The sequence below is a fragment of the Rattus norvegicus genome, chromosome 3 (assembly GCF_021556685.1).
Source record: "Rattus norvegicus strain SHRSP/BbbUtx chromosome 3, alternate assembly SHRSP_T2T, whole genome shotgun sequence".
Classification (NCBI taxonomy): Eukaryota; Metazoa; Chordata; class Mammalia; order Rodentia; family Muridae; genus Rattus; species Rattus norvegicus.
This window is the reverse complement of record NC_141536.1, coordinates 24,466,380-24,492,239: the sequence shown is the minus strand read 5'-3', so window position 1 is coordinate 24,492,239 and position 25,860 is coordinate 24,466,380. Positions and strand designations below refer to the sequence as shown.

General features: G+C 37.4%; 1 protein-coding gene across 2 annotated transcripts in view; it reads left to right on the top strand.

Annotated features, from left to right (window-relative positions):
• The window catches only part of Lrp1b (LDL receptor related protein 1B), a 2,085,328-nt gene that overhangs the window by 1,461,102 nt on the left and 598,366 nt on the right, over positions 1-25,860 (top strand). The window lies entirely within an intron of this gene.

Genomic DNA, 25,860 nt, shown 5'->3' with positions numbered 1-25,860 from the left:
CAGGGACCTGCTGAAAAGAGAATTTAGTCAGCAAGTTTGTTAAGGACATGTTATAAAGAAGGTTCCACAGTTGCCCACTGGGAGTGCAGTTTGATTGTTAATAATGAAGTTACTTCTGGTCCAAGGTTCCCTTATTTCACATCTACTATACTCAAAGTTGTTACTAATGAGTTTACCTTTCAGTAGGAATGAGGGGAGATCTGTAGTTAATGTAAACACTGTGTCTTTATACTTAAAGTTTATGTAAATAGTAAACCAAAAGACCAGAAAATGAAGAAAGAAAATGAACTTACTTAGAAAAAATCAACTTTGCAAACTCGAAGCTTGTTATTTTAACTTCAGCTTTTCTAAAATTAAGACTTGAATATTTGTGTTTATGGAATATCATTTCACCTGGTGAAATTATAAAATTAACTTATTTATAAAAAAGATTAGTGGTTTTGGGTGACATTTACATTCTTGATTTGAATCTTCAAAAAGTCATGAATTGAGGAATATCCCTGAGCAGAAAATATGCATAGGATATGAAATAGGACCATGAAGTTATTGAAATTAAGTCTTCAAAGCAAGAAGTATAATTCCAATTGCTACCTTTTTTTCTGGGATATATGAAATATCATTTGAAATTATATTAAACCTTTATGTAATTATTACAGTATTGGTACCCAGTTGTGTCCTGTAAACATATTCTAAAAATACGCAAATTGTTTCAAGCTCAACAATTAACCATAGCATTCAAATAAATTCAATGGAATCTAAGCTAATTTATCACAGCAAGTTTTCATCAAAGATACAGTAATGTAGTTGTTATTCTTTTTTTTTTAAATCTTTTTTTTTATTAACTTGAGTATTTCTTATATACATTTTGAGTGTTATTCCCTTTCCCGGTTTCCAGGCAAACATCCCCTCCCTCCTCCCCTTCTTTATGGGTATTCCCCTCCCCATCCTCCCCCTTTTGCTGCCCTCTCCCCAACAATCTAGTTCACTGGGGGTTCAGTCTTAGCAGGACCCAGGGCTTCTCCTTCCACTGGTGCTCTTACTAGGATATTCATTGCTACCTATGAGGTCAGAGTCCAGGGTCAGTCCATGTATAGTCTTTAGGTAGTGGCTTAGTCCCTGGAAGCTCTGGTTGCTTGGCATTGTTGTACATATGGGGTCTCGAGCCCCTTCAAGCTCTTCCAGTTCTTTCTCTGATTCCTTCAACGGGGGTCCTATTCTCAAATCAGTGGTTTGCTGCTGGCATACGCCTCTGTGTTTGCTGTATTATGGCTGTGTCTCTCGGGAGAGATCTACATCCGGCTCCTGTCGGCCTGCACTTCTTTGCTTCATCCATCTTGTCTAATTGGATAGCTGTATATGCATGGGCCACATGTGGGCAGGCTCTGATACAGTAATGTAGTTGTTATTCTTGAATTGCATGTTGTATGTCCATTTGTGACTTGATAGGGAGAATAAATGTTTTTGTTTTGTTGTTATTTTGTTTTTGTTTTTTGTTTTTGTTTTTTTTGTTTTTTGTATGTTTGTTTTTTGAGACAGGTCTCTCTATGTAGTCCTGACTCTTCTGAAACTAACTCTGTAGACCAAGCTGGTCTCAGTCCCAGAGTTCCCCCTGCCCTTGCCTCCTGAATGCTGAGATTAAATTCACGGAATACCATGCTTAGCAAAATACATCTTATTTTAAAGGCACTATAATTACACTACGCATTTCCAGCGATTTTGTTTTTAAATCATGGTTGATGTTACTCTGTAGTATACCTCGAGCAATGTCACTTAGCTCAAGGAGTTTCAAATACATTTACCTACATTTTCTAAGCCATCAGTCTTCTAATTGCCATAACACTATTCATTAATGTAACAGTAATATATGACGTATATCCAGGCAATTTGCCCAGCACTAAGTACAGTGCACAGTTGTCTTCTCTAAGTACTCAAGCAGCATTAATAAAAAGTAATAGCCCATCAAAATTTACATTTAATGTCTATGAGAAATCTCTAAAGGACTATATGTGATATTTTTCTAGCAATTTTAGTCACCTTAAAAAGCTGCGTTCTGACATGTTGCTGTTCTTAATGCTAATTGTCTAGCAGTCTGGATAAATACAAGCTGCAGGCTGCATCATGGCACTTTTTGTAATGAAAAGATAATTAGTGACCAGAGAATATTGTCATTAACATAAACAATCAATCATCTCCGCTTTACCATTCCTAAGATTTAAGTTGTGATTTCCCCTTGTGAGCTGCTCAATGGGAACCATGAGGAATCATTTTCATAATGAATATTTATATTGTTCGATGTTTAGACTATTAAACAAGCACACGTGAATATCCATTTTTGAGACACGGCAAACATTCTTAAAAATGACTTAGCCTCTCCATTTTGATTTAAAACAGAAATGGTAAAATATTTAGAATGGAAAAATGCAGAATCTTATTATGGACAACAGGTTTTTGGATGAGATTAATCCTTGTTTGTACTCATGGAGACTTTCCAAAATTCAACTCCTGAAACCACTAGTAAAAACAAGTCCCATGTATTCTTAGATTTATTTTTCTTATGCATACATTCTTGGAATAAAGTTTAGCTTACTAATTAGCTTAAGATTAATAACAATAGCCATTAGTAAAATAGAACTAGTATACTCTATGCATTGATGTAAATAACAACTCTCTCTCAGAATATTTTATTGCTCTCTCCCCATCCTTTTTTGATGATTAGAGGTGCTGCACAGCTGGCAGGGTAGAATGAAACAAGGTGAATGGTTTCTTAGGCATTGTGGTTGATACTGTTGTAGTCTGAATATGATAGCAAAGACAACACTAATGCCATTTTTCCTTCAAAAGCTCTCGATTAGACTTGTCATTTGAATAGTTCATTAATCATAATATGTAATCATCTCTATTTCCTCATTAAATGGAGAACTTGCACATCATTTGTCAGAAGTGGTTGATGATCTCTTGGCATATTAGAGTTGTTGGGCTCACTGCTCTGTACACTGAGATCATTATAAAGTAAAGGAAGGGTCTTTGGACTTAAGCTCAGTGCAGTCAATCCGATCCTCCATATGGTTGCTAAGTGTCTAGTGGGCAGGAAGCATGAACAATGTGGAGACCAAGGAGTGGCTTGTAGCCTGACTAGGAAGGTCAACTTTTGAGATTATAAGCATTCAGAATAACACACAATATACATGAAACAAATAATTTATTTGTAGATTTTCACTTAGTACTTTTACACTGCAGTGGATGAACCACAAACAAGGAGAATAGTACTATAACATAATTAGACCCCCCTTTCATTCAGAGACCAAGAATTCTGTAATTTTTAAAAATTAAAAAACCCAGGATACACATATTACATCCTGATTTCCTGGATAATATTTTTTCAAACTAAACATAAACAACAAGCATTTTTCTCTGTAGTTGAATAGAAGATATTAATTACGGAGGTTTGTTTCTAGGTCTGTCTGTGCCTTAACTTAGATAATTCTGAAAAATACCCTGTGATTTTTCCCTTTTCCTAAATATCAACACAATATAGTCTATTATTAGAATAGTAGAGCTGATGGGTAACTCATGTTCAGCAGAAACCTAAAGACCAGTTCAAGCTCTTCTTCCATACAAAGTTGGAAGGAAAGAACAAAACAGAATCTGTTCAATAATCTCTACACAGTGCACGTACATATCATACACCATATATACACACTGTTAAAATATGTATGTAAATTAAAACTAAAGTAAAACATTATACAGTTTAAATTATTTATATCATTTCAACTTTAATTAGCATTGATTCATGTTTAATCTATATCCCCTTTAGTAGCATCTTGGGTATTAGAGAGGGAAGAAGGCAATAAATACATATAACTTTCAAAGTACTATGTACCCAGATGTTCAAGTTATATTTTACTATAGAGTTTTCAATGCAAATATATTAAATATGAACAAGATTCAAGAGGAAGTCATGAGACTACTCATTTTGAATTAATTCTTTTTTTTCCTTTTTTCTTTATTAACTTGAGTATTTCTTATTTACATTTCAAATGTTATTCCCTTTCCCGGTTTCCCGGCCAACATCCCCCTAACCCCTTCACTCCCCTTCTATATGGGTGTTTCCCTCCCCATCCTTCCCCCATTACCACCCTCCCCACAACAAGCACATTCACTGGGGGTTCAGTCTTAGCAGGACCAAGGGCTTCCCCTTCCACTGGTGCTCTTACTAGGCTATTGAATTGATTCTAAAGGTGCTGTATTTGGAAAAAAGTAAGAATGCATCAACTTATAGATGATTCATAATTTATCTCATAAGGACAGATTAATTAAGGAAATGGAAAGTAAACACAATATTTGTGGTATGCTAACTGTCAGCTTAGCCAATTTGAGAAAAAAAATGACTTTGAAAGATGGTGTTTCCTCATCATCTCTAGGACTGTCTTTAGTGGGGAAATCCTGGAAACTATCTATAGTGGAATGTGTTTTACGTTTCTGTTTGTTAAACAGAAAATATAAGAGCTGCATTGGTCAGGGAGATAGCCCAGCATTATGTGCTTGCTGTTAAAGTCTTAAGATAAATTTGACCTTTACAACCCACATAAAAAGTTTGGATTACCACTGTAATCCCAGCACTGGGGTTGTGGAGAAAGTCATAGAACCCAATGCTAATGAGAGACTGTTTTAAATGAGAAAAGATAGATTGCTGCACACACACACACACACACACACACACACACAAACACACACACAAACACACACACACACACACACACAATCTACAGGTGCACCCAGATGAACATGTTCCCTGAGACACAAAAAGTTGCATAGTTATAGAAACTGATTAAAATCAGTGAATTAAATTTCTGTTTTTCTCAACCCTATTCTATATTGGAAAGTTACAAACCCTGGGAAAAAATGTTCTCTTTCTTTTGAAAAATTCATATATTTGAAGCTGAATGAAAAAAGAAATAAAAATAAAAGAAAGAACACAACTATTGTTAGATAGGTTGGAGGAGAAAGTTTATTACAGATATGCAGAAGAGACTAGCTAGAAGCAGAGACATTTGGGAGACTCCAGAATGGACATGACCAGACTGTCCTATATATAGACATGGCCTATATGGTGTAGGGGATAGAATATAGAGAGAAGGGAACATTTCATATCAGCCAGGACTCCAAAGGTACAAAAATGTACCAAGATTTCAAGGGGAAGGGCTGTGGGGAAAGGGCGACCAGATCCAGGACTGGAAAACTAGGGTAGAGGGTTGGGTACACCAGCTATACCCTGCAGCAGGTAGTGACTGTGAGATGATGGGAGACTCTGGATTTCAGGTCTACTTTGCATTTCCATGTAAATTTAACCTTGAGACTTCATTTCCCCCTTATTTGTGTGTGTGTGTGTGTGTGTGTGTGTGTGTGTGATTTCTGAATTTGAGAATTCTATTCGAACTTGGGTTCTATCTAGTGCCTGTGATGTGCCTGTAGCTGTCAGCTTAATTGGTTGAAAGATGCCCAGGGCCTCAGAGAAGCACCCTGATGGTTATGTCTTGAGGATGTTTTCAAGTGATAATTGGTTTGTGAGGTAACAACTATGGAAGAAGTAGGGTGGGTCCAGGTAGGAGTCACTGGAAGCACACACTCCCTCCTTCCGTACAGTTTTGTTTTCACTGTGAACTCCCTTTGTTGTGTTTCTTCTCATCTTAGGTCTGCAACTATAGAAAGAAGTGGCCCTTATGAAAGAAACGAATGTTTCCCCCCTTATGTTGATTTCTTTCACATATTTGTCTCAGCAGTAAATAACAGAGTAACTGTAGAATATCAAAAGTCCCATGGAGATGTGATTTAGACCTGCAACACTAGCCTTCTGAAGGCTGAACTAGAAGGAAAACTGGGAGGTCGAGGGCAACCTAGGCTACACAGTGAGTTCTAGGACAGCCTGGGCTGCAGGCTGAAATCTTTAAATAAGATAATTTATTATTTAATATAACTGTGAATTATGTTGTAGTCTTTATTGGAGATCAATGTTTTTCCTGTTACTCTAAGTACATTTATGTAGTGGATTTTCAGATAGAAACATGGGACTCTGGGAGTGATGAATACTGACACTTGCAAACACTTCCTCTTCAGAAGGGAAATGTAGTCTTGCTCACTTTATAAATCATTTGTAAACCCACATTCATAGTGGGATAAAGTACAAAATAAAACACTCCAGAATGGTGCTTGCCTACAAAAAGGCAGCTATTTTCTGATTCAAGAACACAGTGTAGTGAGCTGTAATCCCATCCAATTCAATTTGAAAGTACTGAGTTGCAATAACACAGTATTTTAATGCCTGGTTATTTAAACGGGCATCATTTTTCTTGAAATATGCTTTAATGTTAGGATTTTAAATGGTTCAATTTCAAGTGAATACATATATCATATTAAATAATTTGGAATAGACAGAAACATAGTAAATGGGAGCACCAAGGATCATTTATTTATGACAATATTCACACTTTAACCTTTTCTTAGTAATGTATTGATATTTACACCATCATATATATTTCTAGTCAGTAAATTTTACAATATTAATTATTTGGCAATGTCAAGAGCTGGGTACTAGCTATAATGATATTCATATTTTAATAATGACAGAGTATTAAATTATCCAAGATAGAACAGCCATTTAATGTAATTCTTAAAATATTGAAACCTTATGATATACAGTGTGTTCAAAGTGGCTAAAATGATAGCTTCTCCTTCTCATTTGTTATTTAAAAATGATCAAGAAATACACTGTGAAGAAAATTTGGTGTAATTGAAAACAAAGTAGAATTATATGACTAATTGTAGTGTAGAGCACTGTAAGAAAAAACAAATATTTAAAGAGCTGACTTTGAAAGACATAGGTTCAAAACTATCCTTAACTACATATACTACTGGTATGAGGTCCACCTGAGCTTCAAAAACCCTTGTCTTTAAATAAATCAACAATAAAATGAGATACTTTAATTGGTCATTTAAAGTATTCAGTGAAAAGGCTTAAATGCAAGAAATTAAAAAAGTATGTTTTCTAAGTGATCTTAATTTCCAATTTGTTGTAAGCATACTTATAACATTTATATGCTCATAAAGATTTTTGTGCAATTGATTTAAAGTTTATATAGTGTGTTACTATTTTATTTAATTACATTATCTAACCTTTTTTTTATTTCCTTTTGGGTGGGCTAAAGAGAACAGTGGTTCCCAGTTCAATAGTTATTTGAACAGTTTCCAGGCAAGTTTGCATGTAGAAGCCCTTCTGAGTTGTGAATGTCAAGCTTTGTTTTAGACCCTCTGCTTGTCCAGTCACCAGTTTTTTGCCAGTAAATGGCATGGTATTCCGTACCCTCCTATTTGAAATATATGCCGAGACAGCAGCTTTCTCACTTTCCTTTCTAATGGAATTTATCAGCACTTTCTCTGTTATAATTGCTTAATTACATTTTGTAGAGTATACACACCTCCTGCCCTCCTCTCACCAAAGCCTCCTAAAACTCAGCACCAAATGTTAATCTCAAAGAAGGGAGGAGAAAGACCACCAATCCCAATCATCATGACCAAACTAATGAAAGCAAGCAATCGATTAAAGCAAGCTTGATTTTATTTGTGTACTTTGGCTGCCTCCTCCTAATATGTGAGTAGATGGCACAGCATTAGAGGTGGGGAAGACAGGGTTTTGAGTAACACTATAACACTTGGGGGGTGGGAGTTTTCCAGATGGGGGATTTGGTGGGTGAAATAGGCAGAGTTATAGGAGCAGAACAAGTTAGGCCTAAATACCTCCTAAAACAAAGATATGGTTGCAAGGTGGGCATAAAAGCAGGTAGTCATAACAAGGTAGCCATAACAGCCCTTTTGAGACAAAGGTAGGGTTGCAAAATGGTTATAAACAACATTTTTTTAAACAAAGACATGATTACCACACCTGGAACAGGCAGTACAGAACCATTTGTCCTTTAGGTTACAGGTTGGGGATAGCGCAACCCTTGAGAAACAGAGGTTTAATTATAAACTGACATAGACCTATTTTGTCTTTAGTAAAAGAAGGCTTTTTAAGCCTAAAATGGAGGCAAACTGGTTCTCTACAGATTATTAAAAAATGATGAAAGTCTCCTGAGATTAATTATCTGGGTCCTATCACATAAGAGATCTGCTTGTCACAAATGCAATATTTCTTCTGGATGACTCTGTTACTGAGGAAAAATCTATATGGAAACGCAAGGGACAGAGCACATGCACAGTACGCATGAGGCCTTGGATGCACTCCTTAGTGATGCAAAATGAAAACAAACAAGATATGATCACAAAAGAAATCAGTAATTTCAAGAAAATCCGTGACCAAAAATTAGAGAGCTGGGAGACAAAGCTTTGTTCTATCTCCTAAGTTCAGTGTCTAGTGGGCTGTGAATTAAACCAGGAGAAAGGAGGAGAGGGAAACAGAAAAGACAATTTAAAAATACTTTACAGCCATGGGATTCACAGGAAAGAAATGAAGCTTAACCAAATGGTTTGAATTGGGCCTATGCCACACTTTAACAAAGGAACAGAGTTTGGAATTTCAAAAGACATAAATAATGAGGAAATGACTTGGAAATATGTGGGAGTAACTAAAAGAAGCTAAGGGATTTAAGAAATGCTTGCTTGTGTGCACACATTTCAGCACTGACTCTTGGGGATAAGTCATTCTCTTCTCTTTGTCTGGCAGAGAGGAATATTTTCACCAGAGAAACTTAGAACACTTTTTACAGGGGAAACTCTTCTGTTTAAAAGCAGAAAATAGGAGGGTAGAGAATTTCTGTATTTGGTGATCCAAAGCCACCTTTCCTTCAAAACAAGGATGTGCCTTTTCCTGTGGTGTGCCTACTTGTCACTCCACTGCTGTTCAAAATAACCTAAATAAATAATGTGTTTGATACCCTGACTTCCAGAACACAATAACCTATGAGCCCTGCAGTTGGAAAGCTTGGGTATGCTCCTCAGGCAATCTGTGCCTGACAGAAATGTTAGGCTTACTACCACTGAATTTTATATTTTAAACAAAGAGATAGAGATATAAAATACTATGAGATTATGAATACTGTTATAAAATTAATGTCAAAAGACCACAAAACACGTTCTAGTCTCTTTTCTAAAATATCTTATTAGATATATTTCTTTACTTACATTTCAAATGTTATTCCCCTTCTCAATTTCCTGTCCATAAGCCCCTATCCCCACCCCTCCCCCTCCATGTTACAGGTATTTCCCCTATACGTCCCCCTTATTGCCCCCCATATTACCCTGCACTGGGGGTCCAGATTTGGCAGGACCAAGGGCTTCCCCATCCACTGGCTACTCTCTGCTACCTATGCAGTTGGAGCCCTGGGTCAGCCCATGTATAGTCTTTCAGTAATGGTTTAGTCCCTGGAAGTTCTGGTTGGTTGGCATCATTGTTTTTACGGAGTTGCAAGCTCCTTCGATTCTTTCCATATTTCCTCCGATTCCCCCCAAGGAGGTCCTGTTCTCAGATCAGTGGTTTGCTGCTAGCATTGACCTCTCTATTGGACATGTTCTGGATGTGTCTCTAAGGAGAGGTCTATATGTGGTCCCTTTCAGCCTGCATTTTTTAGCTTCATCAGTCTTATCTAGTTTGGTGGCTGTATATATAAGAGCCACATGTGGGGCAGGCTCTGAATGGCTGTTTCTTGAGTCGCTGATCTAAATTTTGCTTCTATATCCCCTCCTATGGATATATTTTATCCCCTTTTAAGAAGGAGTAGGAGCATCTGCATTTTGGTCATCCTTCTTGAGTTTCCTGTGGTCTGTGGAATGCATCTTGGATTATTCAAGCTTTTTGGCTAATACCCACTTATCTATGAATGCATACGAAGTGTGTTTTTCTGTGATTGAGTTACTCAGGATGATATTTTCTAGTTCATTCCATTTGCCTATGAATTTTATGAAGTCATTGTTTTTAATAGCTGAGTAGTACTCCATTGTGTAGATGTAACACATTTTTTGAATCCATTCCTTTGTTGAAGGGCATCTGGGTTCTTTCCAACTTCTGGCTATTATAAATAAGGCTGCTATGAACATATTGGAGCATGTGTCTTTGTTACATGTTGGAACATCTTTTGAGTATATGCCCAAAAGAGGTATAGATGTGTCCTCAGGTATTGGAATGTCCAATTTTCTGAGGAAACTCCAGACTGATTTCCAGAGTGGTTGTACCAGTTTGCAATCCCACCAACAATGGAGGAATGCTCCTCTTTCTCCAAATCCTTGCCAGCATCTGCTGTCACCTGAGTTTTTTTATATTAGTTTTTTATATTCTGACTGGTGTGAGGTAGAATCTCAGAGTTCTTTTGATTTGCATTTGCCTGATGACTAAGGATGCTAAATATTTTTTAGGTGCTTTTTGGCTATTATCCTCACCTGAGAATATTTTGTTTAGCTCTGTACCCCACTTTTAATAGGGATATTTGGCTCTCTGGAGTCTGACATCTTGAGTTCTTTGTTCATATTGGATATTAGCCCTCTCTCAGATGTAGGATTGGTAATGATCTTTTCCCAATTTGTTGGTTGCCATTTTGTCCTAAAGACAGTGTCTTTTCTTTTATAGAAGCTTTACAGTTTTATGAGGTTCCATTTTTCAAATTTTCATCTTAGAGCATAAGCCAGTGTTTTGTTCAGGAAATTTTCTCCAGTGCCCATGTGTTCAAGACTCTTCCCCACTTTTTCTTCTATTAGTTTAGTGTATCTGGTTTGATGTGGAGGTCCTTGATCCACTTGGACTTAAGCTTTGCACGTGGTGATAAGAATGGATTGATTTGCATTCTTCTACATGCTGACCTCCAGTTGAGCCCGCACCATTTGTTGAAAATGCTATCTTTTTCCATTGGATGGTTTTGGCTCCATTGTCAAAGATTAAGTGACCATAGGTGTGTGAGTTCATTTCTGGGTCTTCAATTCTGTTCCACTGATCTATCTGCCTGTCTCTGTACCAATAACATACAGTTTTTATGACTATTACTTTGCAATACTGCTTGAAGTCAGGGATGGTGATTCCCCCAGAAGTTCTTTTATTGTTGAGTATAGTTTTCACTATCCTCGGTTTTTTGTTATCCCAAGTGAATTTACAAATTGCTTTTTCTATCTCCATAAAGAATTGAGTAGTTATTTTGATGGGGATTGCATTGAATCTGTAAATTGCTTTTGGCAAAATGGCCATCTTTACTATATTAATCCTGCCAATCCATGAGCATGGAAGATCTTCCCATCTTCTGAGATCTTCCTCAATTCCTTTCATCAGAGACTTGAAGTTCTTGTCATACAGATCTTTCACTTGCTTGGTTAAAGTCACACCAAGATATTTTATATTATTGGGACTATTGTGACGGGGGTCATTTCCTTAACTTCTTTCTCAGCCTGTTTAATCCTTTGAGTAGAGGAAGGCTACTGATTTGTTTGAGTTAATTTTGTACCCAACACTTGCTGAAGTTGTTTATCAGGTTAAGTAGTGTTCTGGTGGAACTTTTGGGGTCACTAAAGTACACTATCATATCATCTCAAATAGTGATATTTTGATTTCTTTCCTTCCAATTTGTATCCCTTTGACCTCCTTTCATTATCTGATTGCTCTTCCTAGGACTTCGAGTACTATATTGAATAAGTGGGGAGAGAGTGGGCAACCTTGTCTAGTCCCTGATTGTAGTGGGATTGCTTCAGGTTTCTCCCCATTTAGTTTGATGTTAGCTCCTGGTTTGCTGTATATTGCTTTTACTATGTTTATATATGGGCCTTGAATACCTGATCTCCCCAGGATTTTATCATGAAGGGGTGTTGAATTTTGTCAAATGCTTTCTCAGCATCTAATAAAATGATTCTGTGGTTCTTATCTTAGAGTTTGCTTATATAGTGGATTACTTTGATGGATTTTCATATAATAAAACATCCCTGCATGGCTGGGATGAAGTCTACTTGATCATGATGGACGATCTCTTTGATGTGTCCTTGGATTTGGTTTGCAAGAATTTTATTAAGTATTTTTGTGTCAATATTCATAAGGGAAATTGGTCTGACATTCTCTTTCTTTGTTGGGTCTTCGTGTGTTCTCAATATAAGCATAATTATGGCTTAATAGAAGGAATTCGGTAGTGCTCCATCTGTTTTAATTTTGTGGAATAGTTTGGACATTATTGGTAGGAGGTCTTCTATGAAGGGTTGATAGAATTCTGCGCTGAACCCATCTGGACATGGGCTCTTTTTGGTTGGGAGACTTTTAATAACTGCTTCTATTTCTTTTTTATCTTTATTAACTTGAGTATTTCTTATTTACATTTCGATTGTTATTCCCTTTCCTGGTTTCCGGGCCAACATCCCCCTAACCCCTCCCCCTCACCTTCTTTATGGGCTTCCCCTCCCCATCCTCCCCCGATTACCACTCTCCCCCCAACAATCCCATTCACTGGGGGTTCAGTATTGGTAGGACCAAAGGCTTCCCCTTCCACTGGTGCTCTTACTAGGCTATTCATTGCTACCTATGAGGTTGGAGCCCAGGGTCAGTCCACTACTTTGGGTAGTGGCTTAGTCCCTGGAAGCTCTGGTTGGTTGGCATTGTTGTTCATATGGGGTCTCAAGCCTCTTCAAGCTCTTCCAGTCAACTTTCTCTGATTCCTTCAACTGCTTCTATTTCTTTAGGAGTTAAGGAGTTGTTTAGATTGTTTATTTGTTCCTGATTTAACTTTGGTACCTGGTATCTGTCTCGAAAATTGTCCATTTCCTTCAGATTTTCCAGTTTTTCAGTAGGATCTGATGATTTTTTTTTAATTTATTCAGATTCTGTTGTTATGTCTCCCTTTTCATTTCTGATTTTATTAATTTGGATACACTCTCTGTGAACTCTGGTTAGTCTGGCTAAGGGTTTATCTATCTTATTGATTTTCTCAAAGAACCAGCTCCTGGTTTTGTTGATTCTTTGTATAGTCCTTTTCATTTCTACTTGGTTGATTTTAGCCCTGAGTTTGATTATTTCTTGCCTTCTACTCCTCCTGGGTTTATTTAATTCTTTTTGTTCTAGAGCTTTCAGGTGTGCTGTCAAGCTGTTGACATATGCTCTCTCCAGTTTCTTTTTGCAGGCACTTAGAGCTATGAGTTTTCCTCTTAGTACTGCTTTCATTGTGTCCCATAAGTTTGGGAATGTTGTATCTTCATTTTCATTAAATTCTAAGAAGTCTTTAATTTCTTTCTTTATTTCTTCCTTGAGCAAGTTGTCATTGAGTAGAGCATTGTTCAACTTCCATGTGTACGTGGGCTTTCTGTCATTATTGTTGTTATTGAAGACCAGTGTTAGTGCATGGTGATCTGATAGGTTGCATGGGATCATTTCTACGTACCTGTATCTGTTGAGGTCTGTTTTGTGGCCAATTATATGGTCAATTTTGGAGAAGGTTCCATGAGATGCTGAGAAGAAGGTATATCCTTTCATTTTAGGATAGAATGTTCTATAAATATCTGTTAAGTTACCTGGTTCATAACTTCTGTAAGTTTCTCTATGTCTCTGTTTAATTTCTGTTTCCAAGATCTGTCCAGTGATGAAAGTCGGGTGTTGAAATCTCCTCCTATTTGTGTGAGATGCAATGTGTGCTTTAAGCTTTAATAAGGTTTCTTTTATGAATGTAGGTGCCCTTGTATTTGGATCATAGATATTTAAGATTCTTGGTTCATCTTGGTGGATTTTTACTTTGATGAATATGAAATGTCCTTCCTTATCTTTTTAATGACTTTTGCTTGAAAGTTAATTTTATTTGATATTAGAATGGTGACTCCAGTTTATTTCTTTGGGCCATTTGCTTGGAAAGTTGTTTTCCAACTATTTACTCTGAAGTTGTGTCTGTCTTTGTCTCTGAGGTGTGTTTCCTGTATGCACAAATGCTGGGTCCTCTTTACATATCCAGTCTGTTAGTCTATGTCTTTTTACTGGGGAATTAATTACTGTTGAGAGTTATTAGAGAATAGTGATTGTTGCTTCCTGATATTATCATTGTTAGAGGTGGAATTATGTTTGTGTGTCTCTTTTTTGGTTTCATTGCAAGGAAATTATATTCTTGCTTTCTGCACAGTGTAGTTTCTCTCCTCGTGTTGGAGTTATCCACCTATTATCCTTTTTAGGGCTGGATTTGTAGAAAGATATTGTGTAAATTTGGTTTTGTCATGGAATATCGTGGTTTCTCCATCTATGTTAATTGAGAGTTTTGCTGGATACAGTAACTTAGGCTGGCATTTGTGTTCTCTTAGGGTCTGTATGACATCTGTCCAAGATCTTCTGGCTTTCATAGTCTCTGGTGAGAAATCTGGTATATTTCTTATAGTTCTGCCTTTATATGTCGCTTGACCTTTTTCCCTTACTGCTTTTAATATTCTTTGTTTTTTTGCATTTGGTGTTTTAATAATTATGTAATGGAAGGAATTTCTCGTCTGATCCAATCTATTTGGAGTTCTATAAGCTTCTTGTATGTTTATGGGCATTTCTTTCTTTAGGTTAGGGAAGTTTTCTTCTATAATTTTGTTGAATATATTTACTGGACCTTTAAGTTGGGAGTCTTCACTCTCTTCTATAGCTATTATCCTTAAGTTTGATCTTTTCATTGTGTCCTGGATTTCCGGTAAGTTCTGGGCTAGGAGCTTTTTGAGTTTTACTTTATCTTTGACAATTGTGTCAATGTTTTCTATGGTATCTTCTGCCCCTGAGATTCTCTCTTATATCTCTTGTATTCTGATGGTGATGCTTGTATCTATGGCTCCTTGTCTCTTCCTTAGTTTTTCTATATCCAGAGTTGTCTCCCTTCGTGCTTTCTTTATTGCTATATTTCCATTTTCAATTTGCTCACTTGTTTTGTTGTTTTCCTATTATTCTTTCAGAGATTTTGTATTTCCTCTCTAAGGGCTTCTATTTGTTTACTTGTGTTTTTCTGCATTTCTTTAAGGAAGTTCTTTATGTCTTTCTTAAAGTCTTCCATCATTATCAAAAAATGTGATTTTAAATCTAAATCTTGATTTTCCGGTGTGTTTGGATATCCATTATTATTATTATGATGCCAAGTAGTCTTGGTTTCTGTTGCTTAAGGTTCCTGCACTTGCCTCTAGCCATTGGCTTGTCTCTGGGGTTTGCTAGTCTTGCTGTAACTGAGAGTGACTTGACCCTGCTGTATGCCTCTGTCAGCACTCCTGTAGAACTATTTTCTTTCAGCCTTTCCTGAGAACAGATGCTCTGATGTCATGTGTGTCGGCGCTCCTGTAGACTCTTTTCCAGTTCTAGGCATGGGCAGGAATCAAAGGGTCTTGCCCCTGATTGCTCATAGGTCCTTGCACCCAGCGGGCACACTGGGCACTATGCAATTCCCTCTTAGGTCTAGACTGTGGGCAGAGGGTAGTCTCCTCTGACTTCTCAGGAGTATCTGCACTTCTGAGGGTCCAGCTCTCTCTCCAATGGGATTTGGGTTCAGGGAGCTGTTTGGCCATTTCAGATCAGTCCTGGTTGCTGACCAGAATCAAGGGTACTGTCGGCTGTCTGCTCCTATATCCCTGTCTAGAGAGGCACTGTGCAGTTTTCCCTTGGACCAGGGATGTGGGCAGAGGTGTGCAGAGGTGGTAGTCTGTCCTGTGGTCTCAGGATGTCTGGGTGGTCAGCTCTTTCCCCACAGGATTTGGATGTAGGACACTGTGGGATGGTATCAGTTCACTTCCAGGCAGAGCCAGAAACAGGAAGTGCCCTGACCCAGAGGACATCTGCCTCTATGTATCCTGAATCCAGCAGGCAGGTCCCTTGGAAGAAGAAAAGTGGGTCTTATCTCTGCTCTCAAGTGTGGCGGTGCTTCTGGAGACTGTCTTCCAGCTCTAGGTGCAGGCAGGAATCAAAGTGTCCTTCCCCTAATTGCTCGTAGGTCCTTGCACCCAGCGGGCACAGTTGGCACTATGGATTCTCTCTTGGGTCTGGGCTGTGGGCAGAGGGTAGAGAAGTCTGACTTCTCAGGAGCGTCCACACTTCTGAGGCACAGCTTTCTCCCCCACGGGATTTGGGTGCAGGGAGTTTTTTGGCCGATTCTGTTCTGTCCTGGGCTCAGACCAGAACTGTGGGTTCCGGCGGCTGTCTGTTCCTATATCCCTTTGTCCAGAGGCACTGTGCAGTTTCCCTTTGGACCAGGGATGTGGACAGAGGTGTGCAAATGTGGCAGTCTGTTCTTCGGTGTCAGGATGGCTGCACTCCTGGGTGGTTAGCTCCCTTCCCCACCACGTTCTAGTCTTGAAAAATCAGAAACCATTCAAATAGAAATATATTTGAGCTTAGTATGGACATGTCTGGTCACGTGCTAGAAGTAGATATAGTGGTTAATGGGGCAATTACAAAAGCCATGGTGATGAGATTAATACTTTGCTGTTGACAAAACAAAGTACCCCGGGATCTAATTTTTAACGAAATAAGTTGATTGTGGCTTCATATATGGAGATTTAAGATCAAATGACCACAACTGTGGATGAGCTTCTTAGTGAAAGACGTTCAAAGCAGAGCCAGCATTGAATATCTGAAGGACAAAAATGTATGTGTATCCCCTTGTGCTGACTTTACTAATAAAGACTTCTTTATGGGGACTCCCTTTGAGGAGTGTATCTAATCTCAATCACCTTCCAAGTTCTACTTCTAAATACCATAGACAAAATAAGTTTCTAGTCTTTTAATATTTTACATTTGGACCTAAATGTAAATTATTTCAACCTTATGTCTTGAGGGAAACATTGAAACCATGTCTAACACTGATCAGACATGCTAGAGAATCCCCTTTTGGAAAGGTCAAATCCTATCAACTTCTATATTAACCTGATAATTGTGTGATAGAAGGTGGGAGAATACAAACACATGCTTCAGAATCTAATTTGCACAACAGTGATAGAAAATGTAAATATTTTTTTCAATGCAAGTAATTAAAATGTCTAAATTGTCTATATTGTCACCTGAGCTATCTGGTCTTTCCTTCCACTCCCTCCCTCGTCTTCCTTTTCCTTATGTAGAAGCTTTTAGGAGTCATCAGTCTACAGTAAATGACATTGCATTTTAGATTTTACCACTAGATATCATGGCAAGCAGTCACTCAGAGCTGACTGGTTTCTGTGAGTGCACTCCACAGTGCTCAATAGCATTCTTCCTTCACCGTCCCACAGATGATGGTTCACTGACAACACAATCAAACCATCAGTTTGAAAATTAAATGACCTGTCACCCTCAAGTTTTGCTCTGTGTGACCTCAGACTCTCTGAGGCAAGCTGCTCACTTGAATTGTAAGGATTTTAGGGCAACCTCTGCCAGTTCAAGATCACTAAAGCGTCAAACCAAATTCTGAGTCCTGTTCTGCCATCTCTCCACCTTTGCCTTTTGCCAAATTATCTCTTTTAAGCAGGAAAGAAGTCTTGGAAAGGGCAAAGAAAAGAAACTTAGAAGTCTCCTCACTGGCATCAGAAATATATTTGTCATTAGGCCTCAGAGAAATAACAAGCCCATCCCTCACAGTGCGGTTAGCAGGCTGATGGCTGCTGTGTGCAGATATTGGCGAATCTTAAGGTCCAGGTGGACGGGCGGTCCTGACTAACAATAGGTACAGCATAAAAATGCAATGGCTATAGCATAATTATAAATAGGACTCTCGTTTTGTCTTGTAGACATTTATATAGTCTACCAAACTGTTACAAATTTTCCTTTAAAATTAGCTACTTTCTGGATTTTCCTTTTTGTTGTTGGATCATAAATAACTATATATCAGAAAACATATTTCATTTGTTCTGCTCGACTTTCCACTGCATCCTGCTTAATTTTACTTTAAATATTTTACATTTTCTCTGGTTTTAGTGTCTTCAAAGAGTCTTGGTACTGAGGGATTAGTCCCTAATTTGGCAGAAATTGGGAGCTGCTATGAAGTCTTTAGGAAATAAAACTGCTGGCAGGTCCTTGCTCACTGGAGACTGATGTTAGAAGATAATTCTCTTGGGACTATTGAGTTATCTCTACAGAACTGTGACAAGAGAAACAGTCGTGCCTTGAGCTGTATTCTTGCTTCTGTTTATAACCTCATCACTATTTGACATGATATGACATTCTAGGAGTTACCTCTACCATATTGTTATGTCACTATTATGTGGAATATAAATATCTGAATGATATAACCTTTTTTTCTTTATAAAGTTAACCCTAGTATTTCATTCTGGTAATGAACACCTCACATATAGCAGTGCTCAATAACTATTTAGTGTTCCTTGGCTGTTTACCCATATTTCTGATAGCTGCACATTGTTTACATATCATCTATATTAACCATACCAAACAGACCTTTGTATAAAGAGATAGAATCTATCAATTATCTTCCCTTAAAGCACTAGGTTAGATAATTTTCTCCAAATGTAAAACCTCTTAATATCTCAAAGTGGCCTAGACGCCACCTTCCTTAAATAAATAAATTAAGAAGTGAACCTTCTTATTTAGCAGGAAGGCTCTGAATCTTAACCTTAGCTACATAATAGTGTAATAGGAGATGTTAAATGTTCTTAATGAAATGCAAAAGGCCAAAACCACTCAGTGATCATCTGGAGACAGAAGCTAGCACATTTCCCAAAGTCCTCAGCTACTACCAAGGTCTGTTTAAAGAGGCACACTAGCTCTGGGGAAATATCTGGAAGTGTGTTGCTCTGATAGATACAGGATCCACCTTAGATGCAACCAAGATACGTTTTCAAACAAGTCACTTAATCTGAGCACAGGTCTCTAATTGGTCTTACACTAAGCAACTTCCATATATATGCAATATATTCCATATATATATATATGTGTGTGTGTGTGTGTGTGTGTATTTGTATATATTTGGTAAATATTTGTATTTATTTAATATATTTATAATTTAAAGAAATATATAAATAATAATTATTAGTACAAAATATAGTTGTTGAGATACCTATTGTATGTAACATGCTTAATTTTGTATCTGTGTTAATTTTCCCTCCATGTGACAAATTTCTGGCAGCATAAACTTATAATGATCAAAAAATTACTGTGGCTCATGACTTAAGTCCATTTGCTTTGAGGGAATTTGCTTTGAGGCTGAGGAGTTAACAGCATCAAGAAGCAGTAAGGGTGCCAACTCTACTAGACCTTCTGCTTTTTCTGGTTAAGCCATCCAACCCCAGAGTCTGAAATTGTGACACATTCTGAATGTGTGTCTTCCCATCTACTCTTGGTCCCTGAAATGACTGGTGGCTCTTTTATTGATGGCTTTTTAGTTTGGTTGTGTAACCCTTTTGTGGTGGGTCTTCCTGTTCAGTCAATTCCATTGTGCGAGGTTCTTGCAAGCATTGTCAGTGGCAGGCTGTATAATCATCTATTGTTTCTCATCATAGTCAGATGGACAATCAAGATTCTCTATCAAATGTCTACTGCTTATCAATAAAACCACTAAAACTATCTCCTTAAGTCATGCCTTTCTCCATCTGATCCCCAAATACCTTGTATAAGCATCATTGTTACCTTAAACAGTCCAAATATTGTCTTAGATCCCAAACTAAACTGCTATGGGAACTGGCCACAGAGTGACAGTCCTCTGCTACATGCTTCAGGATTTCTGACATATGTCAGAAATTATCAATTGTATTCTCTGATATTCAGCCAAAACCAGTGTTTCCCCTCACTAGTTGTACTGCTCACATCAGTGTACAAGGTCCCTGTTTGGGGTACCAATGAAGTTAATTACCTTTTCACAGCTCAGAATACTGGCATTGAAGAATTCAGCATATGGGCAGGTTTGGTGGCATTAATCCCAGCACTCAGAAGGCAGAAGCAAGTGGATCTCTAGGATTTCAAGGCTATCCTGGTCTATAAAGTGAGTCTCTAGAACAGGTAGAGAAACATGTAGAGAAACCTTGCCATAAAAAGCAACTAAATAAATAAATAACATTACATAATTTAGCATATGATCTAGAAATGTGGTCCTTGTTGGCACAACAGTGAAAGAAACTATACTTATTATTATTTATGATTACATCTGTTTTTTAATTCAAATATTTTTCTAGCATATTCATGTCAAATCAAGGTTTTGGGGAAAATAAAATTTGATGTAATCATTACAGTCAAAAGCAAAGTATTTATGTTGGAAGAATTCTTAAAAAGATTCACATTTTGAAAAAACTATTTAGACAATGGGACTGCTGGATGTATTAAGCTGTTTTCTAAGTTAAAATTGTAATAGAAACATTATAGAGGGATTTATTCCTCACCAATTTTATAGGTGTTTAGGCAATTCCTATATCATGTTCAATTTTAAAGAATAGAGTACAGTATAAAAAGTTCAAGATGGGTTCCAGAGGCTTGGGTGCTTTCATCTCTATATAAAGTCAAAACGAGAGAGAGAGAGAGAGAGAGAGAGAGAGAGAGAGAGAGAGAGAGAGAGAGAGAGAGAGAGAACACAAATAAATGAAATGCCTTGAAGTTCTGTCTGTAAAGGCTGAACTTACTGGAAATTGAATAGGTGGCCATCTCATCATGCAGTTGAACCAGATACTTCGCTAATTATTTGTTGGTGGCTAAGTCACTGAGAGCTCCCAGGGATCCAGGTTTCTCTTTCTGTGGTGTTGCCTTCTTCTGGACCTTCAGTCTTTCCCACAATTCTTCCATAAGTCTCTTCAACATCCATTCAATGTTTGGCTGTAGTAACCGCATTAGTTTCAGTCTGCTGCTAGGTAGAGCCTTTCAGAGGACAGTTATGCTAGGTTTCTTTCTGCAAACATATGAGACTATCATTAATAATGTCAGGGATTGTTGCTTGACCATGGGATAGGTTTATAGTTGGGCTGGGTATTGGTGGGATGTTTCTTCAATCTCGGCTCCATCCCTACATTTCTTTTAGACAGGACTAATTTTGGGTTGAATGTTTAGTGGGTGGATTGGTGTCCTTATTTCTTCACTGGGATTCCTGCCTGGCTACAGGAGGTGGTCTCTTCAGGTTTCATGTTCCCACTACTTGGCATCTTAGTGAAGATTGACCCACATTGACTTCTGAGAGCCTCCTCTATTTCAAGTTCTGAAACTTCCTAGAGAATTTCCCCTCCATCCAATCCCTAGCACGTGCAGATTTCCATTCATTCTCCTGGCCCTCTGAGCCTCTTCTACATTTGACCCAGCCTTCCCACTCACCTCACCCTCCCTGCTCCCACCCACTTCCCTCTCCCTCTGTTCTATAACTATTTTGGTTCCTCTTCTAATTGTGATTCAAGCATCCTTGCTGGGGCTTTCCTTATTGTTCAACTTCTTTGAATCTGTAGGGTATATCAGGAGTATTGTGTATGTTAAGGCTAATAGCCAGTTATCACTAAGTTTACTCCATGCCTGTCCTTTTGGGTCTGGGTAACCTTACTGTGAATGGTATTTTCTAGTTCCATCTATTCGCCTGCAGAATGCATGATGTCCTTGTTTGTAATAGCTGAATAGAATTCCATTGTGTAAAGGAAGCACGTTGTTTGTATCCATTCTTCAGTTGAGGGACATCTGGGTTGCTTCCAGTTTCTAGTTATTGTGAATTAAGCTGCAACGAACATAGTGGAGCATGTGACTCTGTGATATGGTAGAGCATCTTTAGTATATGTCCAGGAGTGATATAGGTGTGTCTTCAAGTAGAACTATTTCCAGTTTTCTGAGAAACTGCCAAATTGATTTCCATAGTAGTTGTACAAGTGTGCAGTTCCATGATCAAAAGAGTAATGTTCCCCTCTCTCCACATCATTGACGTGTATTGTGCATTGAGTTTTTAATTTAGCCATTCTGATTTGTGTAAGGTAGAATCTTAGGGTCCTTTTGATATTTATTTTCCTGATGACTAGGTTGCTTAACATTTCTCTAAGTGTTTCTCCACCATTTAAGATTCCTCTGTTGAGAATTCTGTTTAACTCTGTACCACATTTTTAAGTGGGTTATTTGATTTTTTTAGAGACTAACTTCTTCAGTTCTTTATATATTTGCATGTTATCCTCTGTAGGATATAAAGTTAGTGAAGATCTTTTCCCAAGCCCTTCAATCAAGTTCAGGTAAATAGTTCCATAATCCCCTAGTATAACAGAAACAGTCATTACAGGTCTCCCAACCAAAAAAGCCAGGACTAGATGGTTTAGTGAAGAATTCTACCAGACTTTTAAAGAGGAGCTGATATCAATACGCCTCAAACTATTCTACAGAATAGAAAAAGAAGGAACACTACCTAGTTTATTCTAATGCCACAGTTACATTACCCTCATAGGTAAACCACACGGAGACTCAAGAAAGAAAGAGAACTTCAGACCAATTTTGCTTATGAACATCAATGCAAATGTGCAAAGGCTACACATAGGGGGACTCATAGCTCCATCCACATATGTAGTTGGGGATGGCATTGTCTGGCATCAATAGCAGAAGAAGCCCTTGATCCTGTGAAGGCTCTTTTCCCCAGTATAGGGAAATGCCAGGGTGTTGAGGTGGGAATGGGTGGGAGGAAGGGGAGCATCCTCAAAGAAGCAGGGGAAGGAGGAATGAGAGAGGGGGCACATGGAAAATGGATAATATTAGAAATGTAAGTACATAACCTATCCAATGAAAAATCTTGGAAACCAAATCCAAGATCACATCAAAACCATCATTTACAATGATAAAGTAGGCTTCATTCCTGGGATGCAGAAATCATTCAATGTATGAAAATTTACCAACATAATCCACTCTATAAACAGACTGAAAGTAAAAGTCACATGAACACCATATTAGGTGCTGAAAAAAGCTTTTGACAAAACCCAACTTTCATTCATGTTAAAAGTATTAGTGAGATCAGCGATTCAAGGCACATATCTAAAAACAGTAAAAGCAATATAAAGCAAGCCAATTGCCAACATCAAATTAAATGGAGAGAAACTTGAAGTGATCCTGTTAAAATGCTGGACAAGACATGGCTGCCTGCACTGTACCTATTTATTCAATATAGTACTCAAATTTCTAGCTAGAGCAATAAGAGAACAAAAGGAGATCAAGGGGATATAAATTGAAAATGAAGTAGTAAAGGTATCACTATTTGTAGCTGATTTGCTAGTATATATAAGGGATCCCCAGAATTCTCCCAGAGAACTCCTACAGCTAATAAACAAGTACAGCAAAGATTGAGGAAGATATTTGAAATGTGGGTTTTATTCCTTGCATACTAAAACATGAACAGATTCGAACATTACAGTTAACTAAGCATTTTTGTTCATGAGCAATTAAGAATTTTGTTCAATTTTCTGTTTCCTAACTGTACTGAAGGTTTTAAAACTTTTAGTGATATATATCTATGTATATATACATATACATATTCATTATAATAAAATATATAATATATTATACATGTTATGCATCTTTCTATAATTTTTTTATTAATTATATTAGTAGCAAGTTATGCTTAACCTAATTTCTATGAGAAAAAGAAGAGGTATTCAGCCAAAGCTCATGAACTAAGATGATAATGTATTCTTTCTGTGTTATTAATCTTCTTAATTTTTCAATAAAGTGATTCAGCTTTTAAATCCTTGATCCAAGAAATAAGCAAATATAATTTCAGCATACAATCTTAAACTTTTCAATATTTAAAACCAGTCTTTAAACAAAACGATGAAATCTCAGAGTGAAATGCAGAGAATTACATATATACTTTGCATGAGTGTAACAGAACTGAACAATTATTGATGAAAATTTTACAATCATAAAAAATGAAAGTAGAAACAATGTTCTCCGCACAAAAATTACATAACTAATGATGGTTTTAAAGCTAACAGGAAAGTAAGTTCAATATAGCACTTACAACTAGACACTGGGTTTTATTTAGTCATACCTACAATCCAATCGCTAGTGAGTCTAAGCCAGTGCTCATCTCAGATATCATATTTCTTTTATTATTGAGGAAGATCAGGAAACATTCAAAAAAACTACTTCCTTCCTAAACACTGGAAACTAGCACAACTGGGGGTTATTTATTTACCAAGTAAGTCTTGGCCCTGTTAGAAAATACATAACTTAGTAAGACTGTTCACTAGTAAGAATGGGACATGGTCAATACTAGGTTGTTTTGAAGTCTCCCCTGCCAGCAATAGGAATCCAAAACTCTTCAGTTTAGACTCAAGCAGACTTCTTGACAAGAACAAAAAGCAAACTCATCACCAAAGTATCACAGGAGCAATCTGTAGGCTACTTATTAATATTCTTCTCTGAAAGTCCTTGAACCAGGCCATGATCCTAATATACAATGGTCTCTGCATGACTGTCTTCTCTGCTTCTCTTAGTCTGTCCATTCAAGGTCCGCTTAGATTATTCAGCTCCGTTTTAAATCCAAACTCCACATCCCTCCTACAAAAAGCATGGTCAGATGTGTCACACAGCAATACTGTAGTTCACAAAATTGACTTGTCTTAGTCAATGTTTTATTGTTATGAAGAGACATAATAAACCTTCCTATAAAGGAAAATATTTAGTTAGGGATGGCTTACTCTTTCAGGTTAGCCCATAATTATAATGGCAGGAAGCATGGGGGCAGACAGGAAGATATGGTGCTGGAGAGGTAGCTGAGAGTTCTACATACGGATTGGCACGAAACAGGAAGGGAGAGCAGCTAGGCCTGGCTTGAGCATTTGAAACTTCAAAGCCATCCTTAGTGAAACAGAAAGCCACACCTAGAACACCACGTCACCTCCAAATAGGCCTCCTCCTTGATGACCAATATTAAAATCTACGAATCTATGAGTGCCACTTTGATTCAAGCAATCACAGCACATTAATTAGAAATATTGTTTATATCTGTACATATTTACATATACAGTTTGTAAAGCTATTCATTTAGCTTTTATTTTGAGTAGCTTTTCATCCTCGTAGCTGAGTATTACCTAATTCTTCGGCCCAACTTTTCAAATGCTAAGATTATAGACGAGTGGTGCCACACCCAGCTCATAGATTACTTGGGATCTAAAACAGTGCTTTCTCCATGACAGGGAACTATTTTCCTAAGTAAGCTGCATCATTAGTCTGATTATTTTTCTTTAAGAAAAAGTAAACGTCAACTGATAACAACTTGACTACCTGCAAATGAAAATTTAGTTTCTCAAAGGACACCTCACTGTGAAAACAAAATACTTTTAAGGGTAGGCTGCATGCTGAGCAGTAGATGGCCAACTGAGAACAAAATCCTCAATAGCATCTTGGTATGATTCTTGTCTCACAATCTTGTCAGGGTTTTAACTTTATCTAACTGAAAAAAATCATTTAAAAGTCTGTTGTTTTAATTTGTATTTTAATACATATATTTATATCCTTTGCATATCATTTGTGATTTTAAGTTTTGTGTTCATACAAAATTCCTGAATATGAATATGAGTGGGTCTCTCTCTTGTTTCTTTCCCTTGGGATATATTATTTCTTCTGTTTGATTTGTCCACATTCTAATAGGTTAAATTTTGTCTTATCTTATTATATTTTATCATTATTCCTTAGAAGCTTGTTTGTTTCTAATGAGAGACAGAAATAAAGTGTATGCTATTGGGAGAAGAGTTGGAGAGGAACTGGGAGGAATAACATGAGGAGAAACTGTAATGTACTTAGGATAAATAAAGTAAGAAAAGAATCTATTTTCAATTAAAGGAATGAAAAAGCTGTAAATAACCAGAAGAAGGAGGAGGAGGAGGAGGAGGAGGAGGAGGAGGAGGAGGAGGAGGAGGAGAGGGGGCGGATTTTGCTTCACTGGAGGAGGGAGAAACTGGAGTAATACCTTATCACTGTATTTTGCAGTTTAGCATAAAAGTAAT